This window comes from Chiloscyllium punctatum, chromosome 33 (assembly GCF_047496795.1).
Source record: "Chiloscyllium punctatum isolate Juve2018m chromosome 33, sChiPun1.3, whole genome shotgun sequence".
NCBI lineage: Eukaryota > Metazoa > Chordata > Chondrichthyes > Orectolobiformes > Hemiscylliidae > Chiloscyllium > Chiloscyllium punctatum.
The window spans coordinates 54632819-54659558 of NC_092771.1; the positions used below are offsets into that span (position 1 = coordinate 54632819).

General features: G+C 45.5%; 1 long non-coding RNA gene across 4 annotated transcripts in view; it reads right to left on the reverse strand.

Moving 5' to 3' along the window:
• Positions 1 to 26037, reverse strand: part of LOC140458550 (uncharacterized) — a 41186-nt gene extending 15149 nt beyond the window's left edge. For 2 of the 4 annotated variants that reach the window (XR_011953522.1, XR_011953521.1), the window contains exons 1-5: positions 25966 to 26037; positions 18166 to 18272; positions 9525 to 9605; positions 6802 to 6910; positions 1555 to 1661 (exon numbers count right to left, since the gene is read on the reverse strand). This is a non-coding gene — a long non-coding RNA (uncharacterized lncRNA). Of the gene's footprint in view, positions 1 to 1554; positions 1662 to 6801; positions 6911 to 9524; positions 9606 to 9699; positions 9743 to 18165; positions 18273 to 23554; positions 23662 to 25965 lie in introns of all 4 variants that reach the window. The other 2 variants (XR_011953523.1, XR_011953524.1) reach the window with 2 other exon arrangements.
• Between the last annotated feature and the right edge of the window lie 703 nt (positions 26038 to 26740).

A 26740-nucleotide genomic window follows, 5' to 3' on the forward strand; every position in this document is an offset into this window, starting at 1 on the left:
TATCGCCCAGAAAATTGACTGGGATGAATTCTGGTTTGCAGCGATTATCTTTTAAAAGACTGAAGAAGTTGGGACTCTACTCACTGGATTTGGGAAGAATGAGAGGGGATCTCATTGTAACATGTAGGATTCTTAAGGAGTTTGACAGGGTAAATACTGAGAGGATGCTTCCCATCGTGTGGGAGTCTGGAACCAGATTCTGGGTCAGTCACGGAATCACGGGTTCTGTTTTGGATTCGTCAAGTTTAAGGCAACACCGACATGGGTCAGGGGTTTCAGCAGCAATGGAGCTGGTTTGAGGTGGAGACAAGCAACATTTTAAGAGATTGGAATTCCTGGTGTTTGTGATTGTGTAGATGTCTGATCAGAAGGTCACCTTGGGGTCAGATATGAGACCAATATTGTCAAGAGTGTGGTTCTGCCTCAGACAGTTCCCAGGGAGAGAGAGGGGCTCAGCAGTAAGGGAAAGTAATTTGTAATAGCAACTGAAGGTAATGGGTTTAACCATTGTAACGTTCCGTTGCAGGAAATTGTAGCCAATCGCGTAATGGGAGTGTGATGAGCAGTTTGATAACTGAGTAATGGAGAGGGATGATGGGGAGGGAGAGCTGGGCATTGTCAGTGTACATGTGAAACCTAACATGGTGCTTTTGGACAATGTCACCTCCTGGCAGTATGTAGGTGAGAAACAGGAGGGACCAAGGAGAGATCCTTAAGGGACACCAAATACAAGGAATTCAGAAAGGAAAGGGAGAGTCGGGATGGAGCAGGTTTTTCCAACAACAGTTGGGTCAAATGTAGCAGAATGGGAGAGAAGGACATAACCAGAAAAGACAGACAGGTAGAACAAGGAACAATATCTGTGAATTGGGGAGGGGGAGTGATGAGGAGGAGGAGCAGCCCAACTCCAAAAGCACTATTTCTACATCAGTGACATCACCCAACTCCACCCTAGTCTCAGCTCATTTACTGAAATACTCGTCCATCCCTGTGTTATCTTCAGACTTCATTATCCAAACACACTCCTGGCCAGCCTCCCACATTCAACTTACATGCAATCTCAAGAGTATCTAAAACCCTACTGCCCAAGTGCTCACTTGTACCAAAACTTGTTGATCCATCAAAAGGCTCCTATTTACCAGCAACAATTTAAAATTCTCCCCCTTGATGTAATTCCTGGCTGTGAACATCCCTGTCTCCCTGCACCACACAACCTGTGAGATCCCGACAACTCATTTTCTTTCAGACTCCCAACGATGTGTTTATTCCTTGCTTCACCTGTCTAGCTGTTTCTCCTGTTGCCAAGGCAACACGGTCTGGAATTCCCACCCTATCGCCCTCAGACCTGCTTTCCTCCTTTAAGGTATTCCTGAAAACCTGCTTATTAGGCAATTCTTTTGATCACCTGACCTAATATCCCTATCTGTGGCCTTATGTCAGAAGTTCTCAATAGTATTTCTGTGGAATTATAACCATGATAAAAAAACTGTTGATTTGCACATACATTGTCAACTCTTCAATGTTACAGTGTGAGTAATCTATAACAGCTCTTACCCAACCACATTGTGGGAGCACCTTCACCACACGAACTGCAGCTGTACAAGGAAGTCAAACATCACCTTCTCCACAGGCAATGGGGCTTGGCCATTGATCACTGGTATCTGTGGAGGGAGAAACACAGTTGATATTTCAGGGAGTGCAAAATGCATTATAGGGAGGGAATATGGTGCAGAATTTGGATTTTGAAATTTGTGTTTTACAACGTGCACTAAGTTCTGTAAAACCTCACATCCCATACCATGAAAATTTCCTTCTCTTCCTGGTCAGTATGTCTTTCCTTTCCCCTGCCCTTCACCTTCACACATTTCCAATGCCTTGGTCACAACAACACTGTGCTGTCAGTGAACTTTATCACGTGGATGAGTATTGTCCCGCCCCTCATTCACTCCGATTGTTTGGAGGAACAACGAGCACTTCTCGCCCCCTTTCCCCAACTCTTATTGGTCCTGCGCTGACATCAATAATCGGAGGCCCATTGTGGGCTGGAGCATGCTCAGTGCTTCTCACTTTTGCTGCTGTTCACTAAGTCAGAGAGAGAGAGAGAGAGGGCTCATCCGTGTTTCTCCTGATGTCAGACAATAACAACTACCTGCATTGTATGGAGCCTTTCACATTGGCAAATCTCCGAAAATGCTTCAGGAATGATGGAAATGTTGATTAAAGAGAACGATTTTTAGATACATCTTTAAGGCAGAGAGAGGGAGTTAGGGAGGATATTCCAAAGGTTTGTGTCCTCGGCAACTCAATCGTGGAGTGATACAGGTGGGGAACAGCTTATACTGGAGACAGTTAGTGGCTAACCATAGGTTAACAACCTCATGTCGATGCCCCCACCCAACACACCAGGCCTTGTTCTCACAGCCTGCCATTACACACTATCTATGGTTAGCCACTAACAGTCTCCATTAACAGCTAATCACCCTCCCCCAGCCAGATCGTTATCCATTCCTTTATCCAACCCTTCTTCTCACTCTATCCCCACCTATCCTTTACTCCGTTTATCCTCCCCCTACACTAACTTCTGCACATAAACTGACTTTTTTTTCTCAGTAACATCTGTTCTGAGGAAGGGACACTGGGTCTGAAACTTTAACTCTGATTTCTCATCACAGATACTGCCAGACCTGCTGAGATTTTCCAGAACCTCCTGGTTGTTGTTTCTGATTTACATCTTCCGCAGTTCTTTTGGTTTTAATTTACCGGGAGTTTGTAATTCAGGTCCCACAGCCTCTGTCCCAGTCTCTGCTGTCTCTCCCAACCTTAAACAGTGACACTGCACCTGCATAGCTCATGGACAGGTGTTGTCTTGCTGGCCACACCCCTCATTCACTCCCATTGGCTGCAGGACACACCCTCTCCTCCTATTGGTCTGGAGCTGCCGTCAATCAGCGGGGCCCCATTGTGATGGGAGTGGAGGGTTAATCCCGCTCTCTGCCCTGAGATGAGCTTCATCATTCACAGTGAATGGGGCAGTATCACAGAGCACAGGGCCTGGGGGCTATTCAGCCCATTGGGGCTGTACTCACTCCCTCTGGAGATGCTGCAAATCTGTCCCAAGTCCCCTCCCATGTGCCCATAGCCCCCCAAATCTTTCCTTAAAAAGTAAAATTCCAAGTCTGTTTCAGAATACTTGCTGAATCTGTCGTTCAGACTGTTCCAGATGCTCAGAACTTACTCAGTAAAATAGTGTTCACATTTTCATCTTGTATTATTTGCCAATTACTTGAAAGTAGTTACTAAAAATTGTGACAGTGTTAACAATTCCTCTCTCTCTCTCTGCAAATTCAAGATCTTGGAACCAAATCTGCACCAGGTCGAAATCACTGCTTCACCTTCTCAGCTCCAAGGATAATTATCTGTGATTCAGCTAGCTCTCCGCAAAAGAGAGGAATGCATCTTAATTTATTAAGATCAAAGAAACAGACCTTCGGTCCAATTCGTCTGTGCCAACGAGGAATCCTAAACTAATAGATTACCATTTATCATCTATTGGCCTGTATCCATCAAAACCCTTCCTATTCATGTACCCAATTGGAAACCTTTTAAATGTTGTGATTTTATCAGCCTCCACTACTTCATCTGGTCGCCCCTCCCACACACACACCACACTCAGCTTGAAAACGTTGCCACTTAGACCCCTTTTAAATCTTTGCCCTCTCAACCTAAACCCATGTGCTCTAGATTTGGATCCACCTAACCTGAGGAAAAAGGACCCCGGCTGCTCACCTTACCCACGCCCCTCGTGATTTTATAAATCTCCATGAAGTCACCTCTCAGTCTTTGACTCTCCAGAGAAAATAGCCCCAGCCTATTCAGCCTCTCCCTGTAGCCCAAATCTTCCAATCCTGGCAACATTTTTGTAAATCTTCTTCAAACCTTTTCAAGTTTCTCAACATCCTTACCAGAACAGGGGAATTCAAACTGAAAACAGAATTCCACAAGTGGCTTAATCAATGTCCTGTCCAGCCACAATATGACATCCCAGCTTCTGTATTCAATGCATTGACCAATAACGGAGAGCGTTAATGGAGTCCCATTTGCCAGCGGTTCACCCTTATCCGTCTAAAACCTTCCTCTTCATGTACCCAATCAGATGCCTTTTAAATGCTGCAATTGTACTAGCCTCCAACCCCTTTCTCTGGCAGTTCATTCCATACTTGCAATGCCCTCAACATGAATAAGATGCCCCTTAGATCCCTTTTAAATCTTTTCCCTCTCAAATTAAGCCTGTACCCTCTAGCTCTGGACCCACCAAACTTGGGAAAAAGTCCCTGACGGCACACCTTATCCATGCCCTTCATGATTTTATAAAATCACCTCTCAGCCTTCAACTCTCCAGGGAAAATAGTCCCAGCCTATTCAGCCTTTCCCAACAGCTCAAACCGTCCAATCCTGGCAAAGTCCTTGCAAATGTTTTCTGAACCCTTTCAAGTTTCTCAACATTATTCCAAGAACAGTGAGATTGGAACTGAAAACAGAATTCCAGAAGAGCTGTAATCAGTGCCCTGAAAAGCCACAATATGACGTTACAACAGCTGCATTCAATGCTTTGACCAATAACGGGGAGCGTACCAAATGCTGCATTCACTACCCCGCCAACCTGTGACTCGACTTTCAAGGAACTATGAACCTTCATTCCAAGGTCCCATTGTTCAGCACTGTTGCCTAGGACTTTACCATTAAGTGTATAAGTCCTGCCCTGATTTGCTTTTCCAAAATACAACAGCTCGCATTTATCTAAATTGAACTCCGGCTGCCATTCCTTGCTCCAATGGCCCATCTGATCAAGATCCTGTTGTATTCTGAACTTACCTTCTTCACTGTCCACTATACCTCCAATTTTGGTGTCTTCTGTAAACCTACTGACCGTACCTCACATATTCACATCCAAGTCATTTATTTCATGGCCCAATATCCTTCCTTGCAGCACATTGCTGCTCACAGGCCTCCAGTCCACAAAGTAACCCTCCATCATCCTCTGTCTCCTACCTTCAAGGTAGTTTTTGTAATGGCTTGTTCTCCTTGCATTCCATGTTATCTAACCCTGCTAACCAGTCTGCTTTGTGGAACCTTGTTGAATGTCCATATAAACAATGTTCACCGCCTGGCTTAATCAATTTTCTTTGTCACTTCAAAACACTCACTCAAGTTAGTGAAACACAATTGTGCATGTACAAAGCCACATTGACTCTCCCTGTCATTCCTTACCTTTCCAAATAGATGGATATCCTGTCCCTCAGAATCCCTTCCAACAACTTGCCTGCCACTGACTTCAGGCTCACTGTTCTCTTGTTCCATGGCCTCTCCTTACCACCTTTTTAAAATAATGGCACCTCACCTGTCGCTATCAACGATACAAATACCTCAGGAGAGGCCCAATAATTACTTCCCTAGATTTCTAGAAAGTTCCAGGATACACCTGATCAGGTTCCAGGGCGTTATCCACCTTGATGCAATTTAAGACATCCAGTACCACCTCCTCTGTAACATGGACACTTTTCAAGTTATCACTGTTTATTTCTCCAATCTCTCGAGCTTCCATATACTTCTCCAGTAAAAATCACGTGAAATATTTGCATATCATTCGCACCCCCTGTGTTTCCATAGACAGCCTTGTTGACCTTGAAGGGGTCCTATTCTCTGGTCCAGTTAATCTTTTGTCTGTGATATATTTGTTTAACCTCTTTGGGTCCTACTCCAGGACATCCCAGAAAGGCCGACTTCAAGGACCATAATTTTCCTCTGACTTGATCAACAATGCCCTCCAACACATACCCTCCACTTCCCGCACCTCCGCTTTTACCTCACCCCTCCAGCCACAATAAAGAATATAACCCTGCGCTCTTCACCTTCCACCCCACTAATCTCCAGATACAGCACATTAAACTCTGTTATTTCTGCTACCTAAAGTCAGACCCCACCACCAGAGACATATTTCCCTCCCCAACCCTATCTGTGTTCTGCAGAGACCATTCCCTCTGCACCTTGCATGTTCGGTCCACACCGTCCCACCAACCCATGGTCCCCCCCAACCCATGGTCCCCCCTCCCCCCCCAACCCATGGTCCCCCCCCCAACCCATGGTCCCCCCTCCCCCCCAACCCATGGTCCCCACCACCACCACCACCGCCGGCCCTCCCTTGCCGCCACGGGAATGTAAACCGTGCGGCCACACCTCCCTCTGACCTCTGTCCAAGACCCGAAAGGATCTTTTCACATCAGGCAGAGATTTGCCTGCACATCCCAAAACCTCATATATTGCATCTAGACACGATGGGAAATTTAACGTGGTTCACCAAACTAACCTACACATCTTTGGACTGTGGGAGCAAACGGGAACACCCAAAGGAAACCCTTACAGATACTGGGGAGAATGTGCCAACTTGAACAACCTGAGGCTGGAATCAAACCCAGGTCCCTGGTGCTGAGGCAGCAGCGCTCACCACCGAGCCACAATACTGTGGGATCTTTGGTGCTGATGTGCTGTCCCACTGATACCTCAGTCACTCACCCTGCCTCATGTCCTGATGACAGAGTGAAATTATCCCTAGACAGTTAATCCAGAGACCCAGATAACGATCTGGGGATCTGGGTTTGAATCCCATCACGGCAGATGGTGGAACGTGAATTCAATAAATATCTGGAATAAATAATCTAGTGACGACAAGGAATCCATTGTCAATTGTTGGAAAACTCATCTGGTTCACTCATGACCTTTAGGGAAGGAAAATGCCATCCTTACCTGGGCTGGCCTGCATGAGACTCCAGACCTGTAGTAACGTGGTTGACTCTTAACTGCCCTCTGGGTAAACGCAGCAATAAATGCTGGCCAAGCCAGTGACAGCCTCAACCTGTGAATGAATAAAGAAAACAGGTGAGGTTTTGTTCCTTCTCTGGTAGGTATATCCTACAAACTGAATCTGAAATGTTCTCGTACACACTGAACAAATACCTTTCCATCCAAGCCCTTAAAACTACAGCACTCCGAGGCCATGTTGGTAAAGTTAAAACCCCTTATCATTGCAACTACATTATTCTTACAGATAACAGAGATCTCTCGGTAAAATTTTGTCTCAATTCCCTGCTGACTATTGGGAGAGGGTCTATAATACAATCCCAAAAAGATGATCATCCCTTTCTCATTTCTCAGTAGCAACCAAATAACTGCCTGGATGTACTCCGAGGAATATCCAAAGATGCCACTCCCCCTGCTCTGTTGCCCCCTTCCAACCTTGCTATAGCATCTATACCCTGGAACATTAAGCTGTTAGTCCTATCCATCTCTGAGTGATGCCTCTCTAATTGCTGTAATATCCCAGTGCCATGTTGTTCATAGCCTGAGCCCATCTGCCTGATTTGTCAGGTCTCTTGCACTGAAATAAATGCAGTGTAACTGGTCCGTCCCACCTCATTCTGTGACTTGCTCTTGCCTGCCTTGACAGTCTGACCTGTGAACAGTACCAGTTTCAGACTCACCTCTTTTCTCACTATCTCTTTATGTTTACCCTGAATCCCTCACTCGTTTGATGCCTCCCGAGTGGCACGAGCAAATCTCCCTGCTCGTCAGGACCCCAGGCTTTCCCCTCCCCATGCCAGTGGTACCAATGTACAATGACCTCCCACTGGATATCCTCACCTTTGAGAAGGTTCTGAACCATCTCGGAGTCATCCTTCACCCAGGCACCACCCCATTCTGATGTCTCACTGTCAGCTGCAGAAACGGCAGACTGTGCCCCTGACTAGAGAGTCCCCTATCACCATTGATCACGTGGAACTGGATTTACCTCACATTACAGTAGAGCCAGTCTCAGTCACAGTAACTTGACTGTTAGTGTTACATTCCCTGAAAGTCTATTACCAATTACATTTTCCAAAACAGTACACTTGTTTGAGAGGGGGGATAGCCATAGAAGACTGCTGTACTACCTGCCTACCCCTCCTAGCTTTCCTGGAGGTAACCCACCTACCTGACTGTATCTGCATAATCCTGTAATCCTGAGACTGCCCCTTATCACACCCCCAGGCTCCTGTCAATTCCTCACTGCCTTTAATCACTCCTCCACCAATACATACGATCCAATAGGATTTACAATCACACTTCCTGCAGACATAATCACAGGATCATGGAGACTCTCCCTAATCTCCCACATCCGACAGGAACAGCACGCCACTCTACAACAGGCCATCTCTCGGCCTTAAGAATCTACAGAACAAGACAAAGGCACAGTCTTACTGCTGGAAAAATACTGCCCGAGAACAACAATGCTTATGTTTTATATTTCAAACATTTAATCAAGAGACAGCAAGACATTAAAAAGAAACCCTCACCTTACTCACTATTGTAGATTTAATAAAGTAGAACAGACTAAGATTGATGTTTGAAGAGACTGAAACTCACTGAGCTGATCCCCGGCTCTGAGTACTTCCAAGGGTGAGGTCTCTCTGAGGGCAGCTGTGAAATGTCACTGTTTCTCTTCTCTGTCCACTCCATTTCCAGAGATGTTTATAACTTCACAGCCAGTCAGCTCAGAGAGGTCACTGCTTGGTTTTATTCACTGGGGGTTGCCTTTGCTGCCCAGACCAGTATTGATTGGCCATCTTTGTGTCGGAGAAAATGGTGGTAGACTGTCTTCCTGAAATGCTGCAGTCCATGTACACCACAGTGACGTTTAGACAACAATCCCCCTCTGGCCCCACCACCCTCCCTGTCTCTGTAATCCCCCTCCAGCCTCACCACCCTCCCTGTCTCTGTCATCCCCCACCGGCCTCACCACCCTCCCTGTCTCTGTAATCCCCCTCCAGCCTCACCACCCTCCCTGTCTCTGTAATCCCCCTCCAGCCTCACCACCCTCCCTGTCTCTGTCATACCCCTCCGGCCCCACCACCCTCCCTGTCTCTGTAATCCGCCTCCGGCCTCACCACCCTCCCTGTCTCTGTAATCCCCCTCCAGCCTCAGTACCCTCCCTGTCTCTGTAATCCCCCTCCAGCCTCACTACCCTCAGCGTCTCTGTCATCCCCCTCCAGCTTCAGAAATTACATGTCCGTGATGTAAGATTTTTATTTGGGTTCATTTTTGTTTCTTCTACCTCAAAAATGAAAAAAAAACAAAGAAAAGAGTGAAATATTTTCCCACCAAACAGATTTCTGTTGAGTGACCTTTTGGAGAGGCCGACACATGGACATTTGAGTATTTTATCACAAATTGTACATGTAGAATGAGGGAACTGTTTTCAAAAACTCTGCTAAAAAGGGAGGTAATGGCCAGATGGTATTCTTGCTGGATGAGTAATATATGTAATGTTCCGAGGATTAGGGTTCGAATCCCAACATGGCTGATTGTGGCATCTGAATTCAATACAATCGAGAATGAAAAGGCTAATGATGATCATGAAATTATTGTCGATTGTTAGAAAACACCCATCAGATTCATTAACGTCCTTTAGGGAAAGAAACTGTCATCCTCACCTGGTCTGGCCGACAAGTGACTCCAGACCCACAGCAATGTAGGTAACTCTCAACTGCCCTCAGGGTAAACACCCACATCAACTAAGTGAATAAACAAAAAGAGATTTATTTTTAAATCGCGGAGGAGAACTTTTTAAAAATAAAATTGTGTTTTTTAAATTTAAAAAATGATCACCTTGATCAGATGGCACTACAGACGCCGCAATAATCAGAGTGAACTAAAGGAACATACAGAGAGATCTCAGATATAAAGTCAGAATAATAAAGTGGTAATAGTAGATGATTTAATTTTGCAAACATTGACTGGGACTACCATAGTGTGAAAGGTTTCGTTTGGAAAGAATTTGTTAAACGAGTCCAAGAAAATGTTCTTTATCAATATGTAAATGTTCCTATCAGAAAGCAAGCAACACCTGCCCTTTTCTTGGCTGATCAGACAGGGCAAGTGACTGAAGTGATAGGATGGGAACAGTTTGGGTGGGAGGAAATTGTGGGCACCATGGAGAAATATTTGTATAATCGATAACTACGGGTGAGCTACCTGATGGCTGGAGACTGGCTAATGTTGTACCTTTGTTTGTGAAGGGATAGAAGGAGAAGCCTAGGAACTGTAGACCTCGGAGTCTGACTTCAGTGGTGGGTGACCTGTTGGAGGTCATTCAGAAGGATTGGGTTTACATGTATTTGGTGAGTTAAGGAATGATTAGGAACAGTCAACATGGTTACACAAGAGGGTGTCTCACAGACTTGATTGAGCTTTTTAAGGTAGTAACCAAGAAGATCGACGAGGGCAGAGCGTTAGATATTGTTTATTTGGACTTTAGTAAAGCCTTTCACAAGGTTTTGCACGGGAGACTAATTTGTAAAGTTTGATCACATGGGATTCAGGAAGAGCTTGCCAACTGGATACAAAACTAGCTTAACGGTAGGAAACAGAGTGTAATAGTGGAGGGTTGCTTTTCAGACTGAAAGCCCGTGGCCAGTGGTGTTCTACAGGAATCGGTGCTGGATCCCTTTTTGTTTGCCATGCGTGTAGATGATTTAGGTAAGAATATACAAAGTATGGTTTGGTTGTGGGTGACATCAAAACTGTTGAAGTGGACAGTAACAAAGGTTATTTATTATTACAAAGGGATCTTGATCAATTGGGTGAATGGGCTGAAGAGGGGCAGATGGAGTTTAATTTGAATAAATGTAAGCTATTATATTTTGACAGAACAGACATTGCCTTTAGCCTCATTAATTAATTTCACTAATTAAAAGTAAGGCCTTGAGTAGTGACATAGAACAAACAGACCGAGGGGTTCAGGTCTTGTGTCATATGTAGACAGGGTGGTTCAGAAGGTGTTTAGCACACCTACCTTCATTGCTCAGACCTTCAGGTAGAGGAGTTGGGACGTAATGTTGAGGCTGTACAGGATGCTGGTGAGGCCTTTTCTGCAATACTGCGTCCAGTTCTGGTTCCCCGTTATAGGAAGGATGTTATTAGAGAAAGTTCAGAAGATATTTTCCAGGATGTTGCAATGAATGGAGGGGTGGTCTTGAAGGAGTGGCTGGATAGGCTGAGATTTCTGTCACTGGAGTATAGGAGGTTGAGGGGTGAACTTATTAGAGGTTGAGAAAATCACGGAGAATGAAGATAAGATGAATGCCCGGGGGGGGGGGGGGGGGGTCGCAGGGGGATTGAAGACTCGGGTGCACACATTTTGAAGAGAGATGAGAAATGTTTCAAATAGATTTTAGGATGTTTTATAGATATCCTAATAGTTATCAGGATATTTTTACATTTGTGGAATGAACTACAAGGTGAAATGGGAGCTGTGAATACAATTACAATCTTTAAAAGACATCGGCTAAAGTTCATAAATAGGAAATATTTGGAGGCAAGTGCAGTTAGTTTCATTTGGAATTATAGTCGACATGGATTGGTTAGACCACAGGGTCTGTTTCCATGCTGAATAACTTTAAGACTCTAACTCTCGGTGTCTCTGTAAATTTCTCCATGCTCACAACTCTCTCTATCACTGTCACCTCATCAGCTTCACAACTCTTCCTTATCTCTGTAATTCCTCTCCAGCCTCAGAACCCTCACCATCTCTGGTATCACAAAACATCTGTCTCTGTAACATCATCCATTCTCACAATCCTCCTTGTATTTGTAATCTCCTCGAGCCCCACAAATCTCTGTGCTAAGTGCTTTTCTCTATGTCCAGCCTTGAGGATAGCCCATTTTTAATTCAGATTCATGCACCCTGAGCTCCAGAAATTATTAGTAAATCTCTCTGCTCATTTTCCTCATCAAAACATTAACTAATCATGTATCATCTATTCTAATATCAAAAGGTATTAGATGATCACACCGGGTATATGTGTTTGTTGACCAATATGGATAAGATGGGGCCACTGTGATATGAGTGGTGGCTTAGTGGTTAGCACTGCTGCCTCACAGTGCCATGGTCCCAGGTTCAATTCCAGCCTCGTGTGACTGTGTGTGGAGTTTGTACATTCTCCCCCTGCCTGCATGGGTTTCCTCCCATAATCCAAAAAAAATGTGCAGGTTGGGTGAATTGGCCATGCTAAATTGGTGCATTAGTCAGAGGGAAATGGGTCTGGGTGGGTTACTCTTTAAGGGTGGCACTGTGGTTAGCACTGTTGCCTCACAGCGCCAGAGACCTGTGTGGAGTTTACACATTCTCCTCGTGTCTGCGTGGGTTTCCTCCGGGTGCTCCGGTTTCCTCCCACAGTCGAAAGATGCGCAGGGCAGGTGAATTGGCCATGCTAAATTGTCCGTAGCGTTAGGTAAGGGGTAGGTGTAGGGATATGGGTGGGTTGCGCTTCGGCAGGGCGGTGTGGACTTACATAGAACATAGAACATAGAAGAATACAGCGCAGTACAGGCCCTTCAGCCCTCGATGTTGCGCCGATCAAAGCCCACCTAACCTACACTAACCCACTATCCTCCATATACCTATCCAATGCCCGCTTAAATACCCATAAAGAGGGAGAGTCCACTACTGCTACTGGCAGGGCATTCCATGAACTTACGACTCGCTGAGTGAAGAACCTACCCCTAACATCAGTCCTATATCTACCCCCCCTTAATTTAAAGCTATGCCCCCTTGTAATAGCTGACTCCATACGTGGAAAAAGGTTCTCACTGTCAACCCTATCTAACCCCCTAATCATCTTGTACACCTCTATCAAATCACCCCTAAACCTTCTTTTCTCCAATGAAAACAACCCCAAGTGCCTCAGCCTTTCCTCATAGGATTTTCTTACCATACCAGGCAACATCCTGGTAAACTTCCTCTGCACCCGTTCCAGTGCCTCCACATCCTTCCTATAGTATGGCGACCAAACTGCACACAATATTCCAGATGCGGCCGCACCAGAGTCTTATACAACTGCAGCATGACCTCAGGACTCCGGAACTCAATTCCTCTACCAATAAAAGCCAGTACGCCATATGCCTTCTTCACTGCACTATTTACCTGGGTGGCAACTTTCAGAGATCTGTGTACATGGACACCAAGATCCCTCTGCTCTTCCACACTACCAAGTAGTCTACCATTAGCACAGTAATCCATCTTTTTATTACTCTTACCAAAGTGAATCACTTCACACTTAGCTACATTGAACTCCATTTGCCACCTTTCTGCCCAGCTCTGCAGCTTCTCTATATCCCGCTGTAACCTGCCATATCCTTCCTCACTGTCTACAACTCCTCCGACTTTCGTATCATCCGCAAACTTGCTCACCCAACCTTCTAACCCTTCCTCCAGGTCATTTATAAAAATGACAAACAGCAATGGTCCCAAAACAGATCCTTGCGGAACACCGCTAGTGACGGCACTCCAAGATGAACCTTTGCCATCAACTACTACCCTCTGTCTTCTTCCAGAGAGCCAATTCCTAATCCAAACCTCCAACTCACCCTCAATGCCATATCTCTGTATTTTCTGCAGTAGCCTACCATGGGGGACCTTATCAAACGCCTTACTAAAATCCATATATACCACATCTACCGCTTTCCCCTCATCTACCTCCTTAGTCACCTTCTCAAAGAATTCAATAAGGTTTGTGAGGCACGACCTGCCCTTCACAAAACCATGCTGACTATCCTTGATCACATCATTCTTATCCAGATGTGCATAAATCCTATCCCTTACAATTCTCTCTAAGACTTTGCCCACAACAGAAGTGAGACTCACTGGCCTATAGTTACTAGGATTATCCCTACTCCCTTTCTTGAACAAGGGAACCACGTTTGCTAGCCTCCAGTCCTCTGGCACTACTCCTGTCGACAAAGAGGACACAAAAATCAAGGCCAATGGCTCTGCAATCTCCTCCCTTGCTTCCCAGAGAATCCTGGGATAAATGCCATCAGGCCCAGGGGACTTATCTATTTTCACCCTTGCCAGAATTTCCAACACCTCTTCTCTACATATCTCAAAGCCATCCATTCTACTTATTCGTGCCTCAGTATTCATATCGACAACAATGTCCTGTTCCTGAGTGAATACTGACGAAAAGTATTCATTCAGCGCCTCCCCAATCTCTTCAGCCTCCACACGCAACTTCCCATTACTATCCTTGATTGGACCTATTCCTTCCCTAGTCATTCTTTTATTCCTAACATACCTATAGAAAGCCTTAGGGTTTTCCCTAATCCTACCAACTAAGCACCTTTCATGTCCCCTCCTTGCTGCTCTTAGCTCTCTCTTCAGGTCCTTCCGGGCTACCTTATAACTCTCAATTGCCCCTATTGAACCTTCACACCTCATCTTTACAAAGGCCGCCCTCTTCCATTTAACAAGGGATTCCAACTCCTTATTAAACCACGGCTCCCTCACACGACCCTTTCCTCCCTGCCTGATAGGTACGTACTTATCAACGACACTCAATAGTTGCTCCTTGAACAAGTTCCACATATCAATTACGCTCTTGCCTTGGAATCTACTTTTCCAATCCACACATCCTAAGTCATGCCTCAACGCATCATAATTTCCCTGCCCCCAGCTATAACTCTTGCCCTGTAGTACACACTTATCCCTCTCCATCACTAGAGTAAAAATCACCGAATTGTGGTCACTGTCCCCAAAGTGCTCACCTACCCCTAGTTCTAATACCTGGCCTGGTTCGTTACCCAGAACCAAATCCAGTATGGCCTCACCTCTTGTTGGCTTATCTACATATTGTGTCAGGAAACTCTCCTGCACACATTGCACAAACACTGACCCATCTAACGAACTTGAGCTATAGCTTTCCCAATCAATATCAGGAAAGTTAAAGTCTCCCATAACAATCACCCTATTACTGTCACTCTTCTCCTGAATCATCTTCGCAATCCTTTCTTCAACGATTCTAGGACTATTAGGAGGCCTGTAAAAGACTCCTAACTGGGTGACCTCACCTCTCCTATTCCTAACCTCAACCCAAACTACCTCAGATGGCAAATCTTCGTCCATCTTCCTTTCCACCGCTGTAATACTATCTTTGACAAGCAAAGCCACACCCCCCCCTCTTTTGCCCCCACCTCTGACCCTACTAAAACATTTAAACCCTGGAACCTGCAACAGCCAATCCTGTCCCTGATCTAGCCACGTCTCCGTAATAGCCACAACATCGAAGTCCCAGGTACCAACCCACGCTGCGAGTTCACCTACCTTATTTCGTATACTTCTGGCATTAAAGTATACACACTTCAAGCCACTCTTCTGTTTACAGGCACCCTCCTTTAAGATTGATGCCATATTCCTAACCTCCCTACACTCCAGGTCCTGCACCCTACAGCTACAGTCTGGGTTCCCATGCCCCTGCAGAGTTAGTTTAAACCCCCCCCAAGAGCACTAGCAAACCTCCCCCCAAGGATACTGGTGCCCCTCAGGTTCAGGTGCAGACCATCCTGTTTATAGAGGTCCCACCTTCCCCAGAAAGAACCCCAGTTATCCAAGTACCGAAATCCCTCCCTCCTGCACCATCCCTGTAGCCACGCATTTAACTCTTCTCTCTCCCTATTCCTCGACTCTCTATCACGTGGCACGGGTAACAAACCAGAGACAACAACTCTGTTCGTTCTAACTCTGAGCTTCCAACCTAGCTCCCTAAAAGCCTGTCTAACATCCTCAGCACTCCTCCTACCTATGTCATTGGTGCCAATATGGACCACGACTTCAGGCTGCTCCCCCTCCCCCTTAAGGACCCGGAAAACACGATCAGAGACATCACGTACCCTTGCACCTGGGAGGCAACATACCAAACGTGAGTCTCTCTCGTTCCCACAAAACCGCCTATCTGTGCCCCGAACTATCGAGTCCCCAATTATTATTGCTCTGCTCTTCTCCACCCTTCCCTTCTGAGTAGCGGGGACAGGCTCCGTGCCAGAGGCCTGAGCCCCGTTACTTACCCCTGGTAAGTCGTCCCCCCCACAAGTATCCAAAACGGTATACTTGTTCTTGAGGGGAACGACCACAGGGGGTCCCTGCACTGGCTGCTTCCTCCCAGTCCCCCTCACTGTCACCCATCTATCTGCCATCTTTGGAGTTACTACTTCCCTATAGCTCCGATCTATGACCCCCTCTGCCTCCCGAATGATCCGAAGTTCATCCAACTCCAGCTCCAGTTCCCTAACACGGTCTTGGAGGAGCTGGAGATGGGTGCACTTCCTGCAAGTGTAATCAGCAGGGACGTCCATGGCATCCCTCACCTCATACATGTTGCAGGAGGAACATTGCACTGCCTTCACTGCCATCCCTCTAAAGCTAACCTTTATTTTAAACAAAAAACTGGGTCTAAAGAATACAACAAGCAAAATTCGGCACTTACCTCCTTACCACAACGGATCTTATTATTAGGTTAGAGGATCTTATTATTAGGTTACTCACTGCTTTCCTTCCCGGCTGCCTCTCTGGTCGTCGTCACTTCCCCCTGCTGCTCCCGCTCTTTCTGTGAAGAGAGTGAAAAAAACACCGCTGCCCGCTACCGGTAAGTACTTTTAAAACAAACAGTCTTACCTTAGCTGCTGCTCGCAATCAAAAATGACTTGTTGGGCCGAAGGGCCTGTTTCCACACTGTAAGTAATCTAATCTAAAATAGTTTTATACCAGAGACTCTGACCCCATTTTATTCCGTGTTTCTCTGTGATTCTCTTTTAGAAGCAGATAGGAGTGGGAAGCAGTGGAGAATGTAAATGTTCCATGGTCTTCATAGTGAGAAGATTCCAGCACCATGGACTTTTTACCCACCAGCTCCACAATGTCCGATAGCCTATCCAAGCTATTGCGGATCCTGGCACCAGGGAGGTAACATACCATCCTGGATTCATGTCTGTGGCCATAGAAGTGCATCGACTATTGAATCACCTGTCACTTTAGCTCTGCGACTGTCTTTCCTCCTGCTCTGTGCAGCAGACCTTTCTGTGATGTCATGAACCTGACTGTTGCTGATTTCCTGAGAGGCTACCCCACCCATAACCTCCCAACAGAATCCCAAGTGGTATATCTGTACCTGTTTGAGAAGGGGATAACCACTGGGGATTCCTGCACTCCCTTCCTGTCTATTTTCTTGATCTGACGGTCACCCATTCCCTTTCTGCTTGTGTAGCCCTCACCTGCAGTGTGACTAACTCACTAAACGTGCTGACCATAACATTCTTAGTATTGCAGATGCTCCACAGTGAGTCCACTCACAGATCCAGGTCTGAAAAGCAGTTTCCCAGTAGTTGCAGGTGGGTCCTTCATACATAGCCGTCAGGGATACTGGAAGCTTCCCTTATTTCCCACATTGTGCAAGAGTAGCACACCACGGGTCTGAGGGCTCCTATCTCAATGTCTCTCTTTATTCATTTAGTTACTCCCATTAAGAGAATTTAAATGAACTAGCAACCTTTCTTCTCACAAACATTTCTATTAAAATCAAAAGCACCAATCTTTACTTCACCTGTTATGTTATACTTTAAAAACTGTTAAGAAATACTCCGCAGGTATCACTTAAAAACTGACTGTTCCCATTGGGATCATGAGAGTTTCTGAATGGCCTGAACCAAAACTGAGTTTCAGCTTCACCTGCACCTGCTCCCTGTCTCACCTCACTCTGTTTACATCCAACTCTAAAACACTCTCATTGAGCCAAGCAGCACTCCCAGTGCAGCCCTGTCATTTTCACTGTCTTCTCACACCTACACTGGCCTCAGCTTCCTGTCATGTTCCAATGCATCTCAATGGGAGCTCAGGGACAGCAACTCAACTTTCAATTCAGTCCTTTGTAACCCCAGAGTCAACATGGACCTCAGCAGTTTCTGGATGAATGGACATTTGGTAGAATCTGGAACATTGCACCTGGAAAGGTGCTGGAATTTGAGTTCAAAAGGAGTTTTAATGAGAAGTTTGCAGGTAATTGAAAATAAAGAGTTTATAGGTTAACTTCATGAAGTGGGTGATTGGATCGAAATCTGACAGTTCTTACAAAGAGACGAGGTGTAGCTTGGATAAATACGTGCTCCTTCTCAGGCCAATATCTCCTTCCTCAGCTGCAGAGCCCAGAAGGCAGCACATACCCAAAGGGTGATCCAACCACGAATTTGTACATCTTTCTGCTTAACAAAAATATTAGAAATATTTTCCCACAAACAGAACAGACAAACCCTTCTCCTTCCACAGTTAAATGCCAATGATGTTCAGATCCTGATGACTCCATCGACTGTAAAAACTTGCTTTGAGATCCCAGCCTCAATTATTCTGATTTTATATCCTATGAAATGAATTCACAAAACAAAACTCACAGTCAGTGCAGGAAGAATAGTAAAGACATACTTTTCTCTTGGTATGTGCTTGATGGGTAAATGCCTCTCTTCAAATCGCACCCCACATCCTAGGAAAGGGACATGCACAAGCGCCTCACCTGTACCTTGCCCCTAATAAAGATGGCGAGCATATCCCAGGTCCTATCACCGCCTGATGGCCGCAGCCGTTTTCCCATCTGCTGCAAACGCGGGACCCAGAGTTTCTAATTCAGACTACCGAACCGCACAGAGTGTAATTAAAACTTCCCAGTCTAAAGTGACTCATTATCTCCGTCTCCGAGGCCACTCTCCCCTTCCCTGTTTGCGTCTCTCACATTCACCAATGGCCGTGTCACGTGGCGCTGCATCAGCAGAGTTACTGGTGACGTGTCATCCCATTGGCCACGCCCCTCATTCAGTCCCATTGTTTGGATGACCAGCTGGTTCCACTTGGTCCACCAGTCCCACCACCTTTTCGTATTGGTCTGAAGCTTCCATCAATCAGCTGCACCCCATTGTGAGGTTAGTGGTGGGATCCTCCCCCTGTCTGAATTAAACCCGGAAGGTGTAGGGATGGGGTCAATCAGGAACAACAAGCAGAAGGTGCTGGGAAAGCTCAGCAGGTCTGACAGCATCTGGGAACAGAAATCTGTCCAGTGGCCCTTCCTCAGAACCGATGGGAACTGGGAAAATTTGAATCCTGACAGTGTGGAAACAGGCCATTCGGCCCAAAAGGTCCACAGCGTCCCTCCGAAGGGTATTCCACCCAGACCCATTGCCCTACCCTATTACTCTACATTTCTCCTGACTAATGCACCTCACCTATACATTCCTGAACATTATGGGAAATTTACCTTGGCCAATTCAACTAACCTGCAGATCTTTGTACTGCAGGAGATAGGGGGTAAAGAGTAAATAACAGGGAGGGACAGAACCCAAAGAGAGACCAGAACATTTGGAAAGACAAAGGAGTGGATTACGATCTGGCTGGGGGAGGGGGGTGCATAGCTGTTAATTGAGGGGACAGGAATCTGTGTCTGGCAGCATCTCAGTGGAGGTGGCGGAAATAGCGACTGATGATCTACGTTCTGCTGCAAAAACAGACCCCGAGCTTCTAGCTGCCTGCCACTTTAACACACGAGCCTGTTTCCTGGTCAACATCTCTGTCTCATGCTTCCTGCAGTGTTCCAGTAAAGCCTGAACATACCAAATTGCCCCGTTTTTCAAGGACTGCAATTTCCCCTCCCACGTTGTCAATATCATTGAATGTTTTTCCTCCACTTCCCGCACCTCTGTCTTGGAAACCCACACCTCCAACTGCAAGGATAGAACCCTCCCCAAGTCCTTACCTTCCACCCAGATACAACACATCATCCTCTGCCATTTCCACCACCTACAATCAAACCCCACCACCAGATTCTTAAGGGGTTTGACAGGATAAATAGTGAGAAGATGTTTCCCATCATGGGGGAGTCCGAAACCAGATTCTGTGTCAGTCACGGAATCAAGGCTTCCGTTTCAGATTCATCAAGTTTAAGGCGACACCGATGCAGGTAAGGGGTTTCAGTCACAATGGAGCTGGGGTGAGGAGGAGACAAACAATGTTTAAGAGATTGGAATTCCTGGTGTTTGTGATTGTGTTGATGTCTGATCAGAAGGTCACCTTGGGGTCAGATATGACAGCAATATTGTGAAGAGTGTAGTTCTGCCTCAGACAGTTCCCAGTGAGAGGGAGGGGCGCAGCAATAAGGGAAAGGAATTAGTAAGGCAATGGGTTTAACCATTACAATGTTTCATTGGAGGAAACTGCAGCTAATCGAGTAGTGGGAATGTGGTAAGCAGTTTGATAACTGAGTAACAGTGGAGTAATGGAGAGGGATGATGGGGAGGGAGAGCTGGGCATCGTCAGTGTACATGTGAATCCCAACATGGTGCTTTTGCACAATGTCACCTCCTGGCATTGTATGTGAGATACAGGAGGGACCAAGGACACCAAATGCAAGAAATTCAGAAAGGACAGGTAGAGTGGAGATGGAGTAGGATTTTGGAAGAGAAGGGCATAACCAGAAAAGACAGAACAAGAAACAATATCTGTGAATCGGTGAGGGGGACTGATGAGGAGGAGGAGGAAAGAGAGTTGGAAAGTCTGTAGTTTAGTTAGATTAGGGTAAAGGGTCAAGATGAGCTCTGATAAGGCTTGACATGAGATTGGAGAAAGATGTCAGTTTAGGACAAAAACCAGGAACACCACGTGAGGCAGTTTGGCTCTTCGGGCTAGTGGGAGGGAAAGAAGCAACAGATCGGATTATCTCAGTCTTAGTGACAAAGAAACTCCAAGTGCTGCAGACTCTTCTTGTTGGAGAGAAGGATGGAGGAGACAGGATGATGGACAGTGTTTCACAAAAAAATGAAACCTGGGTAAGTGATATTTAAAGTGAGTGAACAAACCAAATGTATTTAACGTTTATCCAAAATATTACAACAAGTGACTGAAATCCTGGTTCGAATCCGATCTTGGCAGATGGTGGAGTGTGAATTCAAGAAAAAAATAACTGGAATTAGGAATCTCCTGATCTCCATGAAACCATTGTCAATGGCAGATAAAATCCTGCCAATCTGACAGTGGCCCAGCCAGCTACTCACTGAAATAATCACTGCAAAGTCTCAACAAAGGAATGAAACTGGATGGACCGCTTGGTATCTAACAAGGCACCATTTAATACAACCAAGAATCAGCCCTCTCGATGATGCAACGTCCTCCTCACTAACATATGGATTTTGGGGCCAAAATGTGCAGAGCTGTCTCACAGACCAATCAAGGAACAGCCTGACATAGTCATACTCACAAAATCAACCCTGACAGACAATGAACCAGACACCATCATCTCGAGATAGAAAGTGTGGTGCAGGAAAAGCACAACAGGTCAGGCAGCATCCGAGGAGCAGGAGAATCGACGCTTCGAGCCTAAGCCCTTTATTAGCCTGATCTGCTGTGCTTTTCCAGCACCACACTCTCAACTCTGATCTCCAGTATCTGCAGTCTTCACTTTCTCCTAAAATCTCTGGATATGTCCTGTCCCACTGGCAGGACAGACCAGGCAGATGTGGTGGCACAGTGGTGTATAGAGAGGGAGGATTTGCCCTGGGAGTACTCAGCATTGACTCCGGACACCAGGAAGTCTCACGGCTCCTGCTGATTACCACGTGCCATCCTCCCTCGGCTGATGAATCAGTTCTCCTTCATGTTGAACAACATTTGGAGGAAGCACTGAGGAAGTAAAATGGCGTCAAACATACTCTCGGTACAGGATTTCTATATTCACAATCGAGACTAACTCTGCAACAGAATTACTGACTGAGCTGGTCAGGTCCTAAAGGATATAGCTGCTGGATATAGCTGCTCAACTGAGTCTGCAGAGGGTGGTGAGGGAACCAACAAGAGGGAAAAACATACTTGATCTCATTGTTATGAATTGACTAGCAGCAGATATATCTGGCCATGTCAGTAACGCTAAGAGCGACCATCACACATTCCTTTTGGAGACAAAGTCGTGCCGTAAAGTTGAGAAAAACCTCCATTGTGTTGAGTGGAACTATCACCGTTCTAAATGGGATAGACTTTGAAGAGATGTAGGATCTCAAACTGGACATCTCTGAGGCACTGTGGGACATCAACAGCAGCAGAACTGTACTCCAGCACAATCTATAATCTCATGGGTTTGTAAATCCCACTCTCAATCATCACAACATACAGTAAAGGAAGGCATGCCAAGAGCAGCACCTAAAAATTAAGTGCCAACCTGGTGAAGCAATCAAACAGGACCACATGCATTTCAAACAGCATCAGCAGCAAGCAACAGAGCTAAGTGATCCTACATCCAATGGAACAGATCGGAGGCTCTGCAGTTCTGCCACACCCAGTTTTGAACGGTGATGGGCAATGAAACAACTCACTGGAGGAAGCATCACAGATATCCCCACTCTTAAGAATGGAGGGGCCTCTCACATCCATTCCCCAGATAAGATGACAGCATTTGCAGCAATCTTCAGCCAGACGTGCCAAGTGGATGATCCATCTCAGCCTTCTCCAGTGGTTTATAACATCACAGATGTGAGTTTTAAGCCAGTTCGATTCAGTTTGAATAACACCAAGAAATGGTTAAGTAGTGCAAAGGCTACGGCCCTGCCAATATTCTGGCAATAATACTGATGGCTTGTGCTTCAGAACTTGCCACCCACCAAGCCAAGTACCGCTTCAGCACTGGCATCGACCGACAATGTGGAACAGGCATGTTCAACACAAAAACAAAGGGCAACCCAACCCAGACAATTTCTTTCTATCAGTCCACACTCGATCAGCAGTAAAGTGATGGAAGTCGTCATCAACAGGGCTATCAACCAGCAGCTGAGCGACACTCATTTTAGGCTCCACCAGGGCCACTCAGCTCCCAATTGTGATACTGCCCTGATTCACAACCTGACAACCAGCTGAATCCCAGAGGTGAGGAGAGTGTGATAGCTCAGTCCCAGTCCAAGCCCACTATTTCTCGCTGATTCCACCCTCATCTCAGCTCATATACTCTCATCTACCTTGTGTTATCTCCAGATTTCATTATCCAAACACACTCCTGGCCAGCTTCCCACATTCAACCTCCCTGTAATCTCAAGAAAACCTAAATCTCTGCTGCCCAAGTACTCCCTTGTACCAAAAGTTGTTGATCAATAAAAAGGCTCCAATTCATAATCAACAACATAGAGCTACGGCGATGTACAGCATCGAAACAGACCCTTCAATCCAACCCATCCATGCCAACCAGATATCCCAACCCAATCTAGTCTCACCTGCCAGCACCCGGCCCACATCCTCGAATTTAAAATTCTCACCCTTGATTTAATTCCTAGCTCGCTGCATCACACACCCTTTGAGACATCGACAACCCATTCTGTTCGAGACTCCCAACAATTTGTTAAATCATTATTTCACCTGTGTGGCTGTTTCTACAGTTGCTAAAGCAACAAGGTCTGAAAGTCGCAGTGAAAACCTCACAGATCTGTTTTCCTCCTTTCTGACTTTCCTCAAAACCTGCTTATTTGGCAATGCTTTTGGTCACCTGACCTAATATCATCCTTCTCTGGCCTCATGTCTAAAGTTCCCAATAATATTTTTGTGAAATTATAAGATGTTCTTGATTTGGATATTATCTTCAAATCATCACTGTTGCTGTAATGAATACTCTGTAATATCTCTTACCCAACCACATTGTGGGAGTATCTTCACCACACAAACTGCAGCTGTACAAGAAAGTCAAACATCACCATTTCCACAGGCAACAGGGCTTTAGCATTAATCACTGGTTTCTGTGGAAGGAGGAACACAGTTGATGTTTCAGCGAGTGCAAAATGGATTACAGGGAATGAAAATGGTGCAGAATTTGATAGTCAGAAACGGAAGGAAAATACACTTGCTTATTGGAAAAAAGAACTCTTGACTGTCAAATATTTTCTAGAAAAAAATAATCTGATAATAGAGCAGCACATGGTCAGGGGCTGGGCAGCAGTGAAAAATTAACTTACAAGAATCTCTGTTAAAGTAATGGTAAAATACTAAACAGACCAAAAATACACCTATTCTTCAAGACTGAGGAAGCTAGATTTTGACAAAGTGGCCATGAGGGAGCCCAGAGGTGAATCAGAGCAATATTAGCTGTTATGATTCCACAGTCAAAGAGATATATCGCACTGACACAGACCCTTTGGTCTAACTCATCCATGCCAACCAGATATCCTAACCTAATCTATTCCCATTTGCAACTACTTGGCCCATATCCCTGTAAACACTTTCTAATCATATCATGTATCTATTTAGCAGCCTTTTACATGTTTTAATTGTACCAGCCTCCACCACTTCCTCTGGCAGCTCATTCCACCCACTGCATTAAAGAGTTGGCCTTTAGGCCCCTTTGAAATTTTTCCCCGTTCACCCTAAAGCAATGCTCTCCACTTCTGGGCACCACTACCCCAGGAAAAACACCTTGTTCATTTACCCTATCCATGCCCCTCATGATTGTATAAACCTCCATAACATTATCGCTCAGCCTTTGGTAGTCCTGGAAAAACAGCCCCAGTCTTTTATGCCTCACCCTGTAACTCAAATCCTCCAAAGCTCGTAACATCCTTGTAAATCTTTTTTTTGAAACCTTTCAACTTTAACGGCACCCTTCTGATAGGAGGCAGGCCAGAATTGCACACAACATTCCAAAATTGGCCTAACCAATGTCTTGTACACCAACATGACCTCCCACATCCAATATTCGATGCTGTAACCAAGAAAGGAAAATACACTGAACGCCTCCTTCACTATCCTATCTACCTGCAACTTATCTGGCAAGGAACTATTGTTAGTAACGGGGAAAAGTGTTGTTTTTGAAGATATAGAAAAAGCATACAGAAAAAGGGGTTCAGCAAGAGAACTCTATAAGTATTTAGGGAACAGAATCTATAATTATGGTTAATTAAATACTAATTTTAGTGTGTAATTATTATAAGTTTCAAATAAGTTCAATGTTTGAAATAAAGTTCAAATAAGTTTTGTTTAAAACTTGTGTTTTGAGCAAAACGCTGAGATAACCAAAATGCTTGAGCTATACAAGTCAATGAAATATGCAGGGATGGAATGTACCAGCAGAGTTGATACAAAATGTTGAACCAGATCATGATATACCTATGGATAATGGTCAATGGACAAGTGAGAAGGAACATCAAGTTATAGGTTTAGCCTTGTGTCAGTACTTACAGAGGGGAAAGTGGCCAACTTGGAGAGAAGGGGGCAATAAGGGTGGAGCATAGCTGGGCATTAATAGAAATCAATAAGAAAGATTGGGTAGTATAGGAGCCAGTCATAGTCGGGAAAGATGACCTCACACAACTCAAAGGTACAACTGGTGTAGTAATTTTAATTTTCCTCACTTCAATTGTTCTGTACAATTGGAGTCCGATTCTTACAAGATCGTAGAATAAATTATCTCGTTTCCAGTTTTGGTGGTCTCGTCTAAGCTTTATTGATTTTGTTTTTAACACGATGAACCTGCAGTCCAAGGTCTCTTTGTTCCGCAAGACTCTCCAGGGCCTTGCCATTCAGTGTATATGTCTGGCCCTGATTTGCTTTTCCAAAATGCAGCACCTCACATTTATCTAAATTAAACCCCATCTGACTAATATCTCATTGTAATCTGAGGTAACCTTCTTCCCTGTTCACAATACCTCCAATTTTGTATGACCTGCAAACTTATTTACTATACCTCCTATGTTGACATCCAAATCATTTAAATGAATGACGAAACAAATCCAGAAATAAACACCCATCTCTCTAGGTTTGAATATGCTCTGTGTAAATCCTGCCCTATGACTGTTACCAGAGTAACGCTGCACTTTCCCCCTACAAAGATGGCGGCTCCGCAGGTGTCTAGTGAATCGTTGCCCCGAATAAAGATGGCGGCGCTCACTCAGTCCCGGAGCCGCGCTGAGGCAATTCCCCGTTTACTGCAAACGCGGGACTGGGACGCTCAAATTTGTGTTTTCCGACGTGCACAATTTGTTTATAAAACCTCTCCTCTCATAGGAACACAATTCTTCTCCCGTTTCCCTGTTTATTTCTTTCCTTACCATATCCTTTCGCTCCAGAACTTCCCGAGCATTCCTTTCATCTACTCGGTGCCACGCGCAAGGGTGATCACGTGGTTTAGTTTAGTACCGCCCATCATTCACTTTGATTGATTGGAGGACCAACCGACTCACAAGGTCCTCCAGCTCCGCCCACCGTCCTTTCATTGGTCCGGTGCTGACATCAATCACCCGGGGTCCCTTTGTTGGCCCGATCATGCGCAGTGCATCCTGCTTTAGCTGATGGGTAATGTGATGGGAGAGTTGACTGAGGAGAAGAATTGGAGAAAGTGAGGACTGGAGAAGCTGGAGATCAGAGCTGAAAAATGTGTTGCTGGAAAAGCGCAGCTGGTCAGGCAGCATCCAAGGAGCGGGAGAATCGACGTTTCGGGCATTTCCCCTCCCCCCACCTTCTCTCAGTCCCAACCATTTCCCCTCCACCCACCTTATCTCAGTCCCAACATTGTGGATTTCTCCACCTTCCTCATTTCCCCTCCACCCACCTTATCTCAGTCCCAACCCTCAGACTCAGCATCGCCTTCTTGACCTGCAATCTTCTTGCCGACCTCTCTGCGCCCACTCCCTCTCTGGCCTATCACACTCACCTTGACCTCCCTGCACCTATCGCACTCCCAATGCCCCACCCCCAAGTCCCTCCTCCCTACCCTTTTATCTTAGCCTGCTTGGCACACCAGCCTCATTCCTGAAGAAGGGCTTATGCCCAAAATGTCGATTTTCCTGCTCCTTGGATGCTGCTTGACCTGCTGCGCTTTTCCAG